Here is a 20,183-nt window from a genome sequence, read left to right on the forward strand (position 1 = left end):
TCTTTTTGCACTGTTTCAAGTAATCATTTTCTTCCATTCAGTAATGTATGTGACTTCCTTTTTTTAATCAAAGAGGCATCTTCATGCTGTCTATATGTGATCTAGTCAGTCCAAGACAATGTAGCTAGTCCAGTTGCATCATGGTGCAACATAACCAATCAATATTATCTGTGATAACATCACAGGCAAAGCCAAATCTGAGCAAATGCAATACTTGCTTCATTCTCTGACCAGGTGTGCACGTCCATTCCATTTTGGCAGCTTACCAAATTATTGCTGAAATGAAAGGAGCACATTTCAGATAGTAAATATTTTGTTAAAATGCCTAGCTAGCCAGCCATCCCTATTTCATCCCAGTCCTAATAAATAGGTTAAAAGCTATGTTTATCAAGATCCATTCTCTTCTATGAATGAATGAATAATTTACAATCTGAGTGTAGTACGGTCTAACTTCTGTGCAATCAAAAGGACATTTCTGGAAAAGAAAATTGAGCAGATGCTAATTAATTTGATGTATGCAAAGTTCTGGATCCCAGTCTCTAAAAATATGCTGATGTCACGTAATTTAACACCCAGTTTGCAGTCAGGGAGGCTAAATGGAGTGCAGAGGATGACAAATGGGGATGTTAAAGAAACTGGGCAGGTATATGATATAATTGCATTACTTTATAATGAAGGTGGCGATAATTTTATAATCATAGATGTTATGGATTTATACATCAAGCTCCCACCAAAATGGCCAAGTGGCCATGCTGGCAGGGGCTGATGAGAATTGTAGTCCATAACATCTGGAGTGCCAAAGGTTCGCCACCACTGATTATACTGTATACATGTGTATGTATACTGGGCAGGTATATTGTAACTGGGCATATATATGATAGACTTGTATATTATTTATACTGTAAACATGAGTATTTATGAGCTCTGTGCGTGAAAAGGATATAAATCCAAACTCTTCTTCTTCTTCTTAATTCATGTGTTTGTAACACTATGCGGAAAGGGATTTTTTTTTCTTTTTTGAGCAGGCAGGCTCAAAACTTCAACTTTTTGTGAAGTGCTGGTCCAGTTCTGCCTCTCTCAGAGTATAGCCAGTGAGAGCTGGTTAGGACAGTTGAAGAGCTACATATGAAAGAGATGAGATGGAGTTACGGGTTGGAGTCAGTGACTGAAAAAGCATGAGCCAGAAACTGGCTGAAAGGAGGTTAGTTTAACTGAGGGCTGGACTGGAGGAATGAAGAGAGTTTGGGATCAAAAGTTCAAGGGCTTTTTTTATTGATATTTCGGAATTATTACAGATTTATATTGTATGTCTTATATTTCATCCTCCATATCCTTCCCCCCCTTTTCCCTCCCCCCCTTCTCCTCTTCTTTAGATGAGCAGCAGCAGGTCCATTCTTTTCAATCTTCTTGTCCATTTTTCTTCTGTAATTCCAATTTCGTTTAACCAGTGAAGGAAGGAAGGAAGGAAGGAAGGAAGGAAGGAAGGAAGGAAGGAAGGAAGGAAGGAAGGAAGGAAGGAAGGAAGGAAGGAAGGAAGGAAGGAAGGAAGGAAGGAAGGAAGGAGTTCAAGGGCTGAGAAATGTATCACTCTAATGTATTTGAAGTTTTGAATGTAAGTTAATTCCTTCCTACTGTGAATGAATTTTCTACACACACAACCCAGTTACGTCTTGATGTGCGTGTGCGTGCGTGCATGCATGCATGCATGCATTTAAGGGAAGCAGTATTAAGTTCCCTAACCCAAAAGCTCAAGGGAATCTCTGAGGCCCCTTCCACACATGCAGAATAATGCACTTTCAATCCACTTCCACAATTGTTTGCAATTGGATTTTGCTATCCTGCACAGTAAAATCCAGCTGCAAAATGCATTGAAAGTGGATTGAAAGTGCATTATTCTGCATGTGCAGAAGGGGCCTGAGTGAGAGATGGTTGAAAAGACAACAGGGCTACCTGGCAGGGTCTCTGGGAAAAAGAGTAGGGGCCTGGTGTGTAAAGTAATTGGGATGATGGATGACACACCTGTGACTGTCTAACTTGTACCTCTGAGTTTGAGAGACATTGCTTTGGGCAGTACCTTGAGAAAGAATCACACTTGTCCAATATATCTTAGAAGCTCTGGCCACTGTTAGCATGGCCTTTACCCCCTTCCTTATGAAATATTGGATTTTAATATTATTTCTCATACTGTGTGCTACAAAATGCTAGTTTCCATGTTTGTATGGGTGGATAGCAGAGTGTCCAAGCTGAAAGCAAGCCTAAGGCAAAACAGTCTGTTTGCAGAGATTAGATCTATGAGTTACTCCAGTGATACAATCTGGACGCCTCATAACAAGGACATGCATCTTTGATTATCCCACCCTGCCAGAGTACTCTGTTAACATAATGGAATCTGTAGAACTCCGGAAAACCACACCTCACTAAGCTGTTTTTTAAAGCCCCTGATACTGTGCTTTTGAGAAAACATTTCTCCAACAACTGTCTCTTCCCTGCATTTTCCCCACCTCTCAGATACGATCTCCCTAACAACAAGATCCCGTCCTGATTCACTCAAGCCTCAGCCAAATTTGAATACTTAAGGCAGAGACTTTAGGAAGCACCTCTGCATAAACCATTCAAGATATCACTAATATAATCTAGGACCAATTGACCCCATTGTCCCAGGGAGTAGAGACAATAAATAGAGCTGCTAATTAGCTCAACCCCGCAAGTCCAGCAAAGAAACCCCAAGCAGTAGCAGAGAAACGAAACCTAAGTTTGAATTTCCTGCCTTACTTGCGCAAAGGGGTATAAAAGTTCTGCTCACCAAAACCTCAGTGCTCATTTCTAACTTGAATCTCCCTTGGTCAAGTTGGTGTGAGACACAATATATCGTCCTTCGCTTGGGTCCCTATGCTGGCATAGAGATCCTTGCCTTCTTCTGGAACTTCTCTGCAGATTTTAGGTAACGTATAAGTCCCCTGCTTCCTCAACTCCCATTCTATCATCCAGCTTATCTTTTCCTCCCTGTTTATATACTTAGGGACTGTGTGTATGTGCCTTAACATCTCACTGTGTGATTGTTTGCCAAAGCTTATATAAAAATATTTAAACTGCAATTTGGTCTTTTGTGAATTTTCTGCGGATATGTTTCAAGCCATTTCTGGTATAGTTGTCTAAAAAGATCCCCTCCCAGCCTACCTCTTGTATTGCCAAGCCAAGTAATTCCCCATTGCTATATAAAAATAAGTTTGTATACTGTTAAGCTGGGTAACACCACAATGCCCCACAACTCATTAGGTAGGGTGCATAGGATGGGAGTCTGTCTCAGAGCAAGCAACATGGCACTTTGGTGTAGGAAAAGCACGGAGAGGGCATTTAGCACTTCTAAGTAAGCATTTTGTGTTAACACCTGAAGTCCATACTATGTGGCATGTCTCATCTAACAGGTACCCCCATCTCAGGAAGGTTTTGGGGATAGGGGGAGAAGTTGAATTTTTCAGCCACACAGTGGGCTCATTCCTTCAAGTTTCACCTGCTTTTCCACTGCATGTCAGAGGGGAATCTTAGTTGATCTCTCCACGGCCCCAGGAAGATGGAAACTTCATTATTTGCAGTTCAGTAAAGTCTACATTGTGCCACAAACGGAATCTCTGTCCAGTTGGTTCTGACTGCATGACAGGAGTTCCATGCTTCTCCCACCCACTCCCTTCCCACCCCATCTGAAACATCCCTGAGGGCTGCCTGATGACATGCCAAGAGGAAGATCTCTGACCTGGGGATGCCCATACTTGGATAGCTGTGCAGGTGCCATTCTTCCTCCGTATGGTCATCTGCCCAACATAGCAAGGCCCAGAAGCACCTTCAAGGTTGACCTTATACTTGGTTACCCCCACACCTCACTGACCGTGGTGTGAAGGTGGAATGGGCCAGTGGGTGTCCAGTCAAATGAGCAAGTATGAGGTGGTAGGTAGAGAGCCAAACTAGAATATGGCAGTCTCAGGTTTCAATTCCCACTCATGCCATAGAAGACAGCTGAGTAACTTTGGGACCAATCACATACATTCACAGGGTTGTGGTGTGAATAAAATGAAAGAGAGGGGGATGATGTAAGCCACTTGGGGGAGAAATGGAGAATATGAATAGGGAAAAAAGATGAAGTAAATAAATGTATGTTTGCTCTATGAAAGAGTTTGTAAGCTGCTTTGAGACTCCTTACAGGAGAGAAAGGCGGGATATTAATCCAAACTCCCCCTCCTCCTTGCTCTTCTAACAGGGCCATGATTAGACTGGCTGCTGAAGCATAAATGATCCTTTTGATTGCATTGTCTGTACAGCAGTTCTCAAAACTGTATCCATTATTGACTTCAATCATCAAAGGGAGGAATTTCGACCAGTGGGTAGGAGAGCAATTGGGTCTTGGTGGAATGCTTTGTTCCACTACATAGACCAAATGGAAACTGATGCTTGCTGCCAGTTCTTCAACTTTCCTAATTTTTACAGTTGCATTGTTTCCATACACTTTCTTGTATCACAGGCAAATGATTTGAAGTGGTGATTATGGCAACACAATAAGGACCAAGGGAAATAAGGAAACTACAGAACAGTCCTGTAAACAAATCTGATTTTGAAGTTGATGGCTTCGTTGCGGTCTGTCTTGAATTGCATTCCCTGACTTATTTAGCAAATTGTAAAGACAATGCTCAGGCTATATATTATAAAGTGAAAGCTGAAAACCATTGGCTGTGGCCCCCAAAAAGCTATTAACTTAAATCCTATCACTTTCAAGTTAGCATAGAACACTGGCTAACTACTCTTTAAAGTTGAGCATAGTTTAAAGAAGGTCAAAGGTATAAACGTTTACTTCTTGGAATGTACCCTTGAGAAGTAAGCACTACCTGTGACGAAATCAGTAGTGGTTTTCAAAATACTTCATATTCCTCTTAAGAAAGCAGCTCTACTCAATCATTACAAAAGCCAAGAGAAGAGAGGGAAAATGTCTACAGGGATGAGTCATTAAATCAAGGGCCCAAAGAACTGACAGAAAATTGGCTATGAGATTATAGTTGAGAAGAGAACTAGAAAAAAATATTATTCTTGGTTTTTAAAAGGTTACAGACTTTAGAGGATTCCATAGATTAACATGATATATAGGTAAAGGAGAAATTTTTAAGCAGACTGAAATGTTACTCTTGCCTTCAGATATAGTAGAAATGGTTGTCTGTGTAAATTGCCAGAAACATCAGACATATAACTGGTGTTTGGGGGCTGTGAAATTTCATATTCTATCCCCCAAATCCCCTTTATGAAATAGGAACAAGCTGTGAAAGAGAGGGACTCAGATTTCCAAAGCAACTTTGACAGAAACATTCAGCAATGAAGTCCCGTAGAGGCTAAAATGAATACAATCACATGAAAGTATCATTACCCTATTATTAGGGTCTTCAAAGCCCTATGGAGTTGTCCAATGTTCATATGGACTACAATTACCCATCAAGCACTGCCCACCTGGCCATGTGCTGGCAGGGGCACGATGGGAATTGTGAGATCCCATGAATTTATCCTGGACGGCCATAGTAGTTGAACTGACCCTCTACAGAATTCGATTAAACCAGTTGTCTGGCTTCAAGGAGTCACTTAGGCCCCTTCCGCTGCAAAAAAAATAATGTCACGTTTTCAAAACCACTTCTCACACAACTGTTGTTTTGCAAGTGGATTTTGCTATTCCGCACAGCTTCAAAGAGCACTGAAAGCAGTTTGAAAGTGCATTATTCTGCATGTGCGGAATGAGCCTCTGAGAGATTTTACTAAGTCTTAGAATTTCTAAGAACTCATACATTCTTTCCAATGAATGTTTTAGAGAAAGGGGTTTGCTGGCATAAAAGCATAATCGCATACTTCTAACAGGAGAATCCAACCAAGAATCATTGACTGATGTGGCTTGCAGGGGAAATGGTGGCATAAATATCTCAGAATGTTACCGTCTAAGAAAATAATTTGGGTCTCTGTATGTTCCTTTGATTATGAGAGCAAACATCAGCAAGCTTTTGCACTCTCTTGCATAGGCAGGAAAGACCGGCAGAATTGTTCCTTTTCTTACATTTAAAAATTAAAATCACCACTAGAGGGTGGAAGTCTCCTTTATAAAATGAAATGATGTATGGATATCGAATCATAGATTTGGAGGGAGTCATACAGGCAACCTGAACTTTATAAATCTTTGAGGCACATGTGAAAGTCGGAAAAGTGGCCTATTAATTTAATGTAAATTATGGTTGGCATCTGAAAATAAATATTTCTATGATTTTGTTGTGTCTTAAAATGAATGTTACCAACATTTGGGATTCAATATATATTAGGGCAGATTGTCATGACTATTGTAGTATATTTGTGGTTGATGTGTTTATCACATATTCCTTTTTAAAGGGACTGTTCTCTGTTACCTATTAAAATGTAGTGCTTCATTGTAGATGCAAAAGTAAAAACACCTTTAGGTTAACATAACAAAGGGATAGTGTAGTCTAATAAAGTATTGTTAACGTTCTTGCAGGCAGAGGTTTGGAGTCCATGTAGAATTTCCACGGTTACAAGAAAGGAGGCAATTTTCATGTATTGTCCTTCCAATTTATCCTATAATGCTGCTTCTGAGGGATAGGGGACACCACAAGCAACTTAGGGGGGGGGAATCAGAAGTTTCTGATGGGAGGAGGAATCTAACCATCACCACCACCCCAAAATTGTAGATTGGATCCAAGCTATAGTAGTTCATTTTTAATGGTCTGACAGAATGTTCTACTGCTAGCAGGCCACACCTGGGGATATCCCTGGCCACTATTTCTCATTTCCTGTGATCCAATAATCTACAGGGTACATGTGTAGGTGCCTTCAAAAGTACTTCCCCAACCCTGATTTTAGGATTATAACTGTGCAATCCAAAGAGGGAGGTGGTAGAGTGGCAACCAGGGAAAACACCGCAGCACTGCCTCCAAAGAGGCAATTGTGGACATGGGTACCAGGGGAGAAGGAGGAACTCCTCTCTCTCCTAGGAAAGCCCATAGATGTTTATGGCTTATGCCACTCCCCTTGGTGGAATAAGTCTGCACTGCTGAAGCATGATGGGGCGGCATTCCTGGTCCAAATCTCCTTTGGGAACTGACTAAAGCCAGCTTTGCCTCAGGAATGCCCCGGGAATGCCCCTCCCACTCCATGCCAGTGCGGCCTGCTGTAGTGCAGAAGTGACAGTGTAGGGGGCAAACATCTGGGTTCCAGTGCTGCAGTGCCCCACTGCTAAGGTAAGTCCTTCTGCGCCAAGATCCATGCCATTTTGCACAGCGCTGGCGCAACCCTTCCAACACTTCTAATGCATCTTCAGCCCGTCCTCCCCCTTGAGTTGCACAGTTAATCTGTAAATGCATGATTTGGAGTGACAGTCAAAGAGACAAGTCCTAGATTAGAAAGTTTAATTTTTATTGACAGTAAAAAGGGAATAGAGAAAGACATGAGAAATACCTCTTGCTACCAATTGGCAATATATGCAGTTAAGACATCGTCTTCAAAAGAACTTTGGTCCTGATGCATTAGCAGCCTCAGAATCTCCTGCTATCCTCTCTTTTATAGGCTCTATAGAAAATCTTCAGGATGCATAAATATTTATGTGTTTATATTTTACCGAACGAAGGAACTGGGATCAGTGGAATTAGATCCAGATGGTCTAACAAACTAGAATACAATATCCAGTTATCATACTGGTATGAATCATTCTGGAATGTATCATTCTGGTATGATTCTGGTTATCATTTATGTACAACTATTAAACAAGTATCATTGGACTGGAGGTCACATTTGATTTTTAAAAAATTGTTCTGCTGAGTCTACTGGACACCTGATAAGTTTTATAAATTAGGTATTTCTGAAAATATTACTTGTTGGAAAATAAAAATGTTCAACAGTGTGCTTCATAATATGTGGTGGTCTTATGAAGTAGTTCAGTTATTTTGGAATATTGTTATAAAACATATTAATTTGTCTTAGACTCTACATTGCACTGCCCTTGTTACAACTCTGATCAGTTACTCCACCTGGAATAGAGAAGTGAATGGAAGCTTTTGTGGACCTTGCTGCAAAAGAGAAAGACACATTTGCCCATTGAGCAATAGAAGATAAATTCCAGAGTCTATGGAGACCTTTCTAAAATTTTATAAATACTAAAGCTACTAAGCTGCGTGCCCAGGTAGTGGTAGCCAGCTGGTTTACACCTCTAGGTGGCAAGAGAACAATTGAGGGGCTGGCAGCACCCACATGGGTCCCAGTTACTTGCCATTCCATGGTTTTCTCCCAGCAAACTGGCTGGGAGAAGGGCTCATTGGGCAGCAGGCAGGTTACCTGATGCCAGGATCCATCCCCATGCTGCACCTTTGCTTCTCTGTCTGCTTTTAATAAACAAGCTGTGGTTAAATACCTTCACAAAGAAAATGGTGTGCCCTGTGCTTCACCACTTATTACTTCTTCGACTTGCAATTATTAATTCCTTCTCTTGAGCATTTGAAGTGGATAAAGAATTGTCTTTCTTTCACTATGCAAAATTTACTTATGCCCAATTTTTACACAGGTGGTATCATATCCCATAGTATATGCAAATACGGCCTTTCAAAAAAAATTTAAGATGGGTCTCCAGCAGTGCTTTTCAGCTGTCTGCAGCTAGTTCTCAAGGTAGCATCACAATTTGCTTATTGCTCTTGGCAACTGTGATTATTGTGTCTCTCCTGTGCTATTTGTATTCGTTCCCCATAAAGAGATGGATATAGTTTCAGATTTTGCTGGATTTAAATGGTATGAGATCTAACTATTTCTGAGGCTCTCATTGATGTCTGCATTCAGACAAAGGCCATCACTTTGGAATACCACTACTGAGGGTTAAATAAATGCATGGTTATGTCTTTATCGTAATTGCTGATATTTGCCTGCTTTTTTCCTCTTTTTTCCTGTTATTTCTGTCTTAGCCAGCTGAAATAAATGGGCTTAAACTAGACAGATTCTGCTTAAGATTGCGCTGTAAGATTGTCCGTCCGTCCGTCTGTCCGTCCGTCCGTCCGTCCGTCCGTCCATCCATCCATCCATCCCTTCCATTTCTATTTAACACATATTTTTAAACAAAATTGAGAATACAGTAATAGCCTATAAATGCACGTTCAAGTGGGTAGCTGTATTGGTCTGGAGCAGCAGAAAAACAGTTTGAATTTAAGACCAACAAGGTTTTATTTTTGGTCTTTTTTGTGCATGCATACTTTTTTAGATACCAAAGAACACATGAAAGCTCATGCCAAGAATAAAACTTTGTTGGTCTTAAAGGTGCCACTAGACTCAGCCTGCATATGCAGTAACTCTGTATGCCAGATATATCCTATTTTTCACACTAAAAGGTCTTTAAATTTTGTATTGTTCTTGACATTTCTATTATAAGAAATAATTCTAACCACCATCTCCAAATCCCACCACATCCGCTCCCTACCCAGATTATTGATATTGTTTGTTTGTTTGTTTGCTTGCTTGCTTGCTTGCTTGCTTGCTTGCTTGCTTGCTTGCTTGCTTGCTTGCTTGTTTGTTTGTTTGTTGATAAAGGGATTACGAAGTTCTAAGTGGCACCAACATGTAATATGAGTTGATACAGCAGGAAAGAAATATGTTGGTGGAAATTTCTGCCAAATATTACAGAACTTGTCAGTATTTGTCATCTTGGTGAAATCTGTTCCTCCAAATGTGAATTAGTTTAATAGATCACTTAAATGTAGACTAGAAATATGTTCCAATAAACATGTGTGATTCTTCCACAAACATGATTTTTCCAACTAGGAAAAATTACTATGCATTGCCACAAGAATGTGAAAGATTAGTCCCCAGTAATTTACAACACAAAAATTCAGCTGACATATTAGTGAAAGAATTATATAGAGTTGTTTAGTGTTCCATTTACTGGAATGTTTTTTGGCTGAATTAGATGAAGATAATAAAGATATAAAAAGGAATGACATTTTTTTCCAAAATAGAATTTTTTGGGGGAAAAAACAGGGAGTTTCAAGTCAGATAATCTGATCAGCTCTTTTCAGAGTGCTATACTTCAAGAACAAGTAAATGTTTCAGTACCTGAATATTTCCAGTGATTACAACCTTTAGATTAAAAGATACTAGGTCATTAACGATGTGTGATCACCTCAATATTGAGTATATCATGGGAGGCTATGATGTAACTTTCACCATTGAGTGGGTCAGAGGGACAAAATCATTCTTATTTTGTCTCATTGACCTTGGTTCCCAGTTTGTTTTCATGCACAATTCCAATGTTTCATGTAAGCCATGCGGCCATGTGGCCAGTGGCGTATCTACCTAGGGAGAAGGGGTACCCCTTGTCCCCGGGCGCCACCCCGGGTACCCCTTGTCCCCGGGCGCCACTCTTCTGGTCACGTGGAGGGTGCAAAATCAGCCCCCCAGGTGACCAGGCAGTCCTGCTGTCTTGTCCGAGACAGGCACGCAAAAAACGACAAGGCAACAGGACTTCCTGCTGCCTCCAAGGGCCCTCAACCCCACCCTGGACTCCCCCTCCCTTCCCCCCTGCCAGCTGGGCTCCCAGCCGGCAGCCTGCAGTCTCTTCTGACCTCCCCTCTAGGCAGGCCAGAAGAGACTGCAGTCCCAGCCTCAGAGACTTTCTTTTATAAGCACTGAGGCCGGGGGTGGGGATTCCTGCTCCCCAAGCCCCACCCCCTGGCCTCAGTGCTTATAAAAGAAGGTCTCCGAGGGCGGGACTGCAGTCTCTTCTGTCTGGGAGCCCAGCTGGCAGGGAGAGTCTGGGGGGCACCCTAGACCTTGCCCACGCCCATGGGGACATGGGTGGGATTGAGGGCAGTGGGGGTGGAGCCTGGGGCATCAGGGGGCGGAGCTAGGGTAGTGGGGGCAGAGCCTAGGGGGTGTCCTGGAGACAATTTGTCTCCGGGCACCATTTACCCCTGGTACCAGAGGTGGGATGCAGCCGGTTCGCAACGGTTCGCTAGAAGTGGTTGTTAAATTTTCTTCAGTTCGGAGAACCGGTTGTTAATTAACCTCTCTGTCCATTTTTTTTCTTTGAGTTGCTGGCGTTTAGTGGCCTGAGGAAGAATTTTAAACTGAGTATCCAATGGGATCCCCTTTGATTCGGGGGAGGGGCATACTACAGCGCGTCAGCAGCTATAGGATTGGTTCTGCGCCTGGGAGAAGAGGGGGAAGTGGGCGTGTGTTTGGCGCTTGCGGGAGGGGAGCACGAAGGCAAAAGCTTACCCAGGAAGCGCTTACGGAGGGAGAGCACGAGGCAGAGCTTAGGAAGAACAGGAGGTGATTTTTGAACTGGTTCCTGAAGCCTTTTTATCTTAGGCTATTAAAGTTAGTAACTTTTCCTTAAAGGCAAAGGCGGCGGGCAAGGGGTGCGCGATTTTATCTTCTTCTGGGGGGGAGCATTTGCCCCAGCTCTGCACCTGAAGCGGCGGTCCTTCCCTTCCCAAGCCAGCGGGGTGCCTGGCTGGAGTCCCCTCTAGGCTCCAGCCCACCCCAGAGACCCCTCTTCTAAAGCCTTTTCTTCCAGGCAGCAAGGTGCCTGGCTTTGCCGAGCGGGCGCCTCTTCAAAAGCTTCTTATCAAAGGGGGGGGGAGGAGAGGGGAGCATTTGCCCCAGCTCTGCACCTGAAGCAGCGGTCCTGCCCTTCCCAAACAAGCGGGGTGCCTGGCTGGAGTCCCCTCTAGGCTCTAGCCCACCCCAGAGATGTGGCTTAAGAAGCCAACCTGAAGAAGGAGAAGAAGAGTTTGGATTTATATCCCCCCTTTCTCTCCTGTAGGAGACTCAAAGGGGCTTACAATCTCCTTGCCCTTCCCCCCTCACAACAAACACCCTGTGAGGTGGGTGGGACTGAGAGAGCTCTGAGAAGCTGGACTAGCCCAAGGTCACCCAGCTGGCGTGTGTGGGAGTGCCCAGGCTAATCTGAATTCCCCAGATAAGCCTCCACAGCTCAAGAGGCAGAGCAGGGAATCAAACCCGGTTCCTCCAGATTAGACCTGTAAACACCTGCCTTTACTGGGTGACCTTTACTGGGTGGCACCTGCCTTTACTGGGTGTCTTCGAAAACTTCTCAGAGGGGGGGAGCATTTGGCCCAGCTCTGTCCCAGAAGCAGTGGCCCTGCCCTCTCCAAGCCAGTGGGGTGCCCAGCTGGAGTCCCCTCCAGACTCCAGTCCTCACTTGTGAAGTATTCCCTTCTGGATTTTCTGTGATCTCAGCAAATATGTGTTTGGGACCTCATATTTTCCTGTTTGCAGAGAAAGTATATAAATTATATCCTTTAAAAGAAAGAGATTCTGAAGCACATTCTGGGCATATTGAAGCAGATCATGCTGGGTACTATCCAGAGCTGTTAAGCCTAGTTTGCATCTACATGAAATAATGGGGCTCCCTTGAATAGCCATTACTTCCCATCAGACCACAGCAACTGACAGTTAGGGGGCTGTATTTAATTTTTAGAATTTCATTGTTCTTTGCCAACGGGGTGGGAATGTGCAGTCCTAAGATATCTGTACCCTAACCTAGATAGCTCATGCAAGCCAGATTTTGTCAGAACTCAGTTGCTAGGTAGGGATTGCTCTGGTTAGTATTTGAATGGGAGATTACCAAGGAATCCCATTGTTTTAGGACTCTGCTGTGCTAAAGCCTAATCATTCCAACCAGATACAATGTGAGGAAAGATTCCTTTGTTAACCTTTGCTCTTTGATCAATGCAAAACCTCACATAGGAAAACTCCTCTGCATGACCACAGACTGTTTTCTGCTATCTCTGTCATCTATCAGTCCACCCCAAATTAAAATTCTTGCATGTGGATGAATGACACACGGATGAAGATGACCACACAGTTTTAGCAAACCCATCATCACATCATTGGCTTCCTTTTCCTGAGTCTTCCCTGTTTTCTACTCTTTCTGAGTAGAAAAGGCAATAGATGAATAGGCAGAAAGCAGCTGCAACAACATTCCCATATTCACAGGCCTCCCAAACTGGCTCCCCTGTGTTCCCTGGCAGCCTCAAGCTCCACTGTCCCACACAGCAGCTGTCAGCCCCACCTGGGCAGTGGTTGGATGTCTTCCTCCCCAGTAGCAGGGATGAGTAGTGCTCTGCAGAGTTGGCAAAGGCATGCCTGGGGAAAGGGGATGCCAGCCAGAGCACCCTCCCAAGGGCTTCTGCAAAAATAAAAAGGAAGGGGCTAATATCAGCTATCCTATAATCTCTGCCTAACATTTCAGTATAGTTTTCTGTTGTCAGTCAGTCAGATAGAAAACACACTTCAGTTGAGAAAACCACTGTCTATGCATAGAAGGTAAAGCATAGTGACCCGCCAAGCAACAGGTATGTGAACTACTGCCTGAAATCACATACCTTCTTGTGAAGCTATGTTGAAGTGACTGAGTGGATCTTAAAAATGTAACTGTGTTAACTTCTATTTGTGTGCTCCTTTCCAGAAGTGGGATGTCCAGTTGTGTATTACTGGCTGAATGGAGTTGTGCTGGAGGTGAATGGATTGCACTTCACACACTACTTTTGGTCTATACATAACTTCAATTGTATGTAACCACTTCTTACCTCGTGGCAAGCTGCTCTGGATCTTTTTTTCATTTCTTAAAAAACAATCTACCTTGCACAGAGATACATTATCAGCCAGCATAATGCTGCCCCCCCCCCCTAAAGTTGCTAACTCATTTTAGTAACTCATAAATTAAGAGGAGAAAGGTTGGTTTTTACAAGTTAGGCATTGGGGAGACAGGAGAAAAAAGAACATCATGGGAGGGGAAGAGAGAGGAAAAGAAGATAATTTTACAATCTGCACAAATTCTTCCCACATATCTACACTACTCTACATGAAGCAACAATCAACAGTCATTTAAGGAGGAAGTCAAAAAGGCTTGAGTAACCTATATTCTATTCACTTCTCCTTAGCATCTTATAATTCCACAAACTGTAAGTAATACACATGTAGACAGAAGTGTACTATCTAGTCCTGATTAACTTACTGTGCTACAAAGCAGATAAATATAAATGGCATAACAACTGCACCTGGGGCACGCGTGCCATGAGTCACTGCCACAGCCCCGCCCAGGAATGCCCCGCCCCCGGACTGCCCTGGCCACACCCCCACCGCTGCGCACCCCTCCAGGCCCTGTTGGAGCTATGCCACCGTTTGAATCCCACAACCTTCGGAACCTGTTGTTAAAATTTTTGAATCCCACCACTGCCTGGTACGCTTCTGCATGTGGCCATACAGTAACCACATTGGTGGTACACAGTTTGCGTTGCCACCTGGCAGGGAGCTCTTGTAGGTGACTCAGTTCTACTCACTGGTAGAGAATTCTGTGCAGTTCTTGTGAACGGTTAGAACAGGGGTAGGGAACCTGCGGCTCAAGAGCCGCATGCGGCTCTTCTGCCCTTGCACTGCGGCTCCACGAGCCGAGCTGCCGGCTTCATCCTTGCCTGCCCTGCAGGCAGCAGGGCGGGCGCACCAATTGCCCATGGACAGCTGGGCTGCGCCGCGGGCTTCCCCTCTCACCCGCCCCATTGGAGCGGGGCGGGCACTTTCCCGGCGGCCAGCGAGGCTGAGCCGCCGGCTTCATCCTTACCCGCCCTCCAGGCAGCAGGGCGGGCGCACCAATTGCCCGTGGCTGGCTGGGCAGTGCCACGGGCTTCCCCTTTCGCCCACCCTGTCGAGCGGGGCGGGTGGTTTCTGGGCGGCCAGCAAGGCCAAGCCGCTGGCCCCATCCTTGCCCGCCCTGCAGGCAGCAGGGCGGGTGCATCCATGCGCTTCTCAGAATGAGTGGAGTAAAAGGTAAAAAAACCCAATATATACAGTGTTATCTTTATTTTAAATGTCAAAAATTATTTGCGGCTCCAAGTGTTTTCTTTTCCCGTGGAAAACGGGTCCAAATGGCTCTTTGAGTGCTAACGGTTCCCTACCCCTGGGTTAGAAGGACTGTTGGTGCTAGTATTTACATTTTAAGGTGTGTATGGTTTTGTACCAATGCACATGAAGGACCACCTATTCTCTGAAGAACCTACCTGACAATTATAATCATGTATGGAGGCCCTGCTTCAGGTGCCCCTTCTCAGGTGAGGCAGGTGGCAATCTTGGTCACAGCACCAAAACTCTGGAACTTGCTCCCCAGGGAGATTAATCTTTCTGTTTCTGTTGCCATTTCTGAAGACTTCTGTTTGTTTCATTCAGTGTTCCCTCAGAGTTTCCCCTTTACCAAATGCTTTAATCAATATTTTTATGAATGTGTACATACTTTAACTCTGTTTTAAGAGTTTAAATCATTTTAATTGTAATTTTATTATGTATGTTTTTATAGTCGATGTTTAAAAGCGAGATCGGTCTGAAATCCTTAGGTTCAGGTATACCTTCCGATATTTTGGGTATTAAGGAAATCACAGCTTGTGTCCATGAATCTGGTAAAGTTATCCCCTTATGTACTTCATTGAGTAGTAATTCCAAAGGGTCTATTAATGTATCTCTGAATTTCTTATAGTATACGGCTGTAATACCATCCGGACCAGGAGCTTTGTTTTTCAATTTTTTAATTACTTCCGTTATTTCTTCTTTAGTTATCACTTTATTAAGATTCTCTAAATTTTCTTGAGATACTTTGAAAGGGGGTTGTTTAAATAAATATTTCTTCATTTCTTGTTCTTTAATGTTTTCCCTTTCATACAATCGTTTATAATATTCTTTAATTATTTCCTTAATTTGTTTTTGCTTCAGTATTATTTAAGAATTGTATTTGATCTTGAAAATTATGGTTTTTTTGTCTTCCGTTAATTTTAATGCAAGCCAGTTTCCCGGTTTATTGCCCTGTGTATAGAACTTGTGTCTCATATATATCTCATTTCTCATTGTTTCTTCCATAATTAATAAGTTTAGTTGGTCCTTATGAAACTTAATCTTATTTCTTAATTTTTTACAGTCCCCTTTCTTTTCTAATTCCTTTTCTAATTTATAAAGTTCTTCCTCTAGTTTCTTTTTTCTTTCTTTTATTTATTCATCTTAATCTCCTCACTTTGTATACAACCCCTCATCACCGCCTTATGTGCATCCCATATTGTTCCGTTATTTTGTATTGAGTTTTTATTTATTTTACAGTATTCTTGTAATTCTTTATCTAATTTCTCTCTGCATTTGGTATTATTCAACATCCAGTCTTTAATATTCCAAACATTTTTCTTTTTGTATTAACCTATTTCCCAAATAATTGGACTATGATCTGAGAGAATTCTGTTTCCAATTATAATATTATTAGTTATAGAACACAAAGATTTAGGAGCCCATATCTTGTCTATCCTCGTAAAGGTCTTGTGTCTATCTGAGTAGAAGAAAAATTCTAGTGAGGATCCTGCTTTGTCTCTCCATAAATCTACCAGTTGCAAATCTTTAACAATTTGAAAAACGGAGACCGGTAATTTACCCTCTGTTGCCATTTTCTTACCATCATTTTTCCTTTTATTTATTTTCCTATCCTTCTTGGGGTCCACTGTTCCATTCATATCCCCTAGGAGAATCCATTTTGGGGGGTGCAGTTGTATTAAGTGGTTGTATAATCTCTGACAAAATTGGGCCTTGTTACTGTTTGGAGCATATATTGCAACCAACAATAATTTTTCACTATTCCGTTGAAATTCAACTATTACGTATCTCGCTTCTGGATCGCTGTATATTTCTTTTGGTTTTAACCTGTCCTTAATAAATAATGCAACTCCCCTTTTTTTCCCAGGTAAGCCTGCACGGAAAAGTGACCCCAATCCGGAATTATGTAAGTATCTTTCATGTTCTTGTGTCTCCTGCAAACCAATCACATCATACCTTCCCTTTTCAAGTTGATTAAAGATCTTTTTCTTCTTAATTACATTATTTAAGCCATTTACATTCCATGTTATAATTTTACAATTGAACATGAGGCAGAAGCCTTACCACCCAGTTGTCAAGAAATTTGAGGTTTTTCTTATTCTTCGTCAGGAAATCCTGGGCTTTGGTCACCATGTTAATATTGTAATTCCTTGAATCGAGCTGAAAGAAAAGACCTTCAGGTATGTTCCATCTAAATGAAATGTTATTTAGACATAGTGTGTCCACAAGTTATGTATAATCTTTTCTTTTCCTTCTGATTGCAGCAGGGATCTCTTTCAGGATGATAATATCCTTCCCTTCCAGTTGAATTCTAGATGTTGAATGAAATCTTAAAATTTCGTCCCACATACTCTTCCTGACACAGTTTATAATTATATCTCTTGGGAGCTTTATGTCTCTTGCGATTTTTGAGTTCACTCTATACAGCCTGTCAATTTCCCTGACCGCATCCTCCTCCTCTAAACTCCATACTTGGCTGAGCATTGGTAAAATTCTTTGTAGTAGGTTTTCATTATCATTTTCTGGTAATCCTCGTATTCTCAAAAAAAATTCTTTTTGTTTGTATTCCATTATGGCCAAATAGTCATTCTGCCTTTCAAATTGATCTTTGAGAGTCAACACCTTTTCATATACTTCTTCCACCTTTTCCGCATTGTCATTTATTGCAGTTTTTATTTCTTTCAGAGTGTCATCTAGTTTCTTAAATTGTGCAGCGTTTCCCTTCATGTCTTGTTTGATGACTTTCATCTCTTGCTCTATTTTAGCAAATTGTTCCTGTGTTTCCCTCTGAAACTTTGTCAGTTGTTCTTTTGCCTCATTCTGCTTATATAATATTGTCTCGATCATTTGCTCAAGTCTAGACTCATTATCTGAGTTTTTTCCAATGTGGCACCAACCAAATTCATTGTCATTTTCGTGCTCTTATTTTCCATAGTTCTCTTCCTAGTACTCATTATTATTATTGCCCACCAGCTGTATTTAATTTTTAACAATCCACAATAATATTACACAGTTTGTTTTAAGTCCTACTTTCTATGTTGCTGGTGTCTGTCGTCTTGCAAGCAGTCAGGAAGTTTTGGCTTTTTGGTTTTGTTTTTCAGACAGCGATCGCCATCTTATTTCCTAATGTCTGTAAGTAACTATTATTTAGTTATCGTTGAAAGTGCCTATTCGTTCTATCTCTCTTGTATCTATGGTTTCTCTTCCGGTTTTACCTAATGACATTTTACTTTGTTTTTGTGCACTCTAATTGGTTGAAGTCCCTTTCACTTCCTTTGCATTGCCTCTCCTTATTGGCTTTGCATTAAGCTTCGGGGGGATCCTTAAAGATTCATCTCTCCCCCGTTAAGAGAAGGGAGAGGGAGAAATGGAGGATTTCCTGCTTTGTGCCAGCACCTCTGCTATCACTCAAATTTCCCCCCCTTTGTTCCCAGGGTCCTGGGCGGTTTCCGAAGAAGAAGAAGAAGAAGAAGAAGAAGAAGAAGAAGAAGAAGAAGAAGAAGAAGAAGAAGAAGAAGAGGAGGAGGAGGAGGAGGAGGAGGAGGAGGAGGAGGAGGAGTTTGGATTTATATCCCCCCCTTTCTCTCCTGCAGGAGACTCAAAGGGGCTTACAATCTCCTTGCCCTTCCCCCTTCACAACAAACACCCTGTGAGGTAGGTGGGGCTGAGAGAGCTCCGAGAAGCTGTGACTAGCCCAAGGTCACCCAGCTGGCTTGTGTGGGAGTGTACAGGCTAATCTGAATTCCCCAGATAAGCCTCCACAGCTCAGGCAGCAGAGCTGGGAATCAAACCCGGTTCCTCCAGATTAGATACATGAGCTCTTAACCTCCTACGCCACTGCTGCTCACCTTACCCCCGCACTGGATGCTTGCTCCTCTCCCTTTTGCCCTAGCAACTTCCTGTCCTCTCCATTTTTGGGGCAGTGAATTGTTTTTGAAGCGATCAAGCACAGCCTTCCTTAATCACCTCAGGCTTTCCAATGCGCCGCTCTGTCTCAGCCACCACTCCGATTGAAGTAAGTTAAACAGATATAAAGTTCAGTCAGTTTCCTGTAGGTTGAAGAGCCATCTCAATCCACCTTAGTTCAACTTGAAGTATGTCCAAGGCAGTCTGCACTGTGGCTCTGGCTTGTTCCATTCTGGCTGTCCCTTTCTTACTGGTTTAAGGAGGGAGCACAGTTGACTGCTCGGCCAACTTGCTCCTTACCTTCACTCCTTGCACTCTTCCAACCTATGGGAGAAGGATTTGTGAACCCCTAAACAGGGGGTCTTTGAGATTAGGACATATTCTCTGGAGCTGCTCTCAGAGATGTTCGCCAGTCACCATCTCTGACTGGAAGCATGTCATTAGCCATTATGTATGTTTTAATTTGTTGGCTGCTTTGTTCACTCTTGTGAGGACAGAATGACAGGAGAGAAATTTTGTAATTAATAATACAATAATAATCTTTTTATTTCCTTTAACTAACCTTTTTCAGAAATTCTGGAAGTGCTTTTTATTGTATCCTTAGTGCTAGTCATCAAAATAAGGAAGCAGTGAAGTTTCAAACAGGAGCACAATTAAGAACATAAGAAAGAGCCTGCTGGATCAGACCAGAGTCCATCTAGTCCAGCACTCTGCTACTCGCAGTGGCCCACCAGATACCTTTGGGAGCTTGCATGAGCCCTTAGGGGGAGGGTGGTATATAAAACTAACAACAACAACAACAACAACAACAACAACAACAACAACATGCAGGATGTGAAAGCAATGGCCTTCTGCTGCTGCTGCTCCTGAGCACCTGGTCTGCTAAGGCATTTGCAATCTCAGATCAAAGAGGATCAAGATTGGTAACCATAGATCGACTTCTCCTCCATAAGTCTGTCCAAGCCCCTTTTAAAGCTATCCAGGTAAGTGGCCATCACCACCTCTTGTGGTAGCATATTCCAAACACCAATCACACGTTGCGTGAAGAAGTGTTTCCTTGTATTAGTCCTAATTCTTCCCCCAGCATTTTCAATGTATGCCCCCTGGTTTTAGTATTGTGAGAAAAAGAGAAAAAATTTTCTCTGTCAACATTTTCTACCCCATGCATAATTTTATAGACTTCAATCATATCCCCCCTCAGACGTCTTCTCTCCAAACGAAAGAGTCCCAAATGCTGCAGCCTTATTAAAGAAATGAATTTAATAAGTTCATTTCTTGCTTTGTTTTGAGCTACTGTGACAACCACTTCCTTCCTCCCTCTTCCCACCCCCATCAAGTTCTAAAGTCTA

This window comes from Sphaerodactylus townsendi, linkage group LG04, assembly GCF_021028975.2.
Source record: "Sphaerodactylus townsendi isolate TG3544 linkage group LG04, MPM_Stown_v2.3, whole genome shotgun sequence".
Classification (NCBI taxonomy): Eukaryota; Metazoa; Chordata; class Lepidosauria; order Squamata; family Sphaerodactylidae; genus Sphaerodactylus; species Sphaerodactylus townsendi.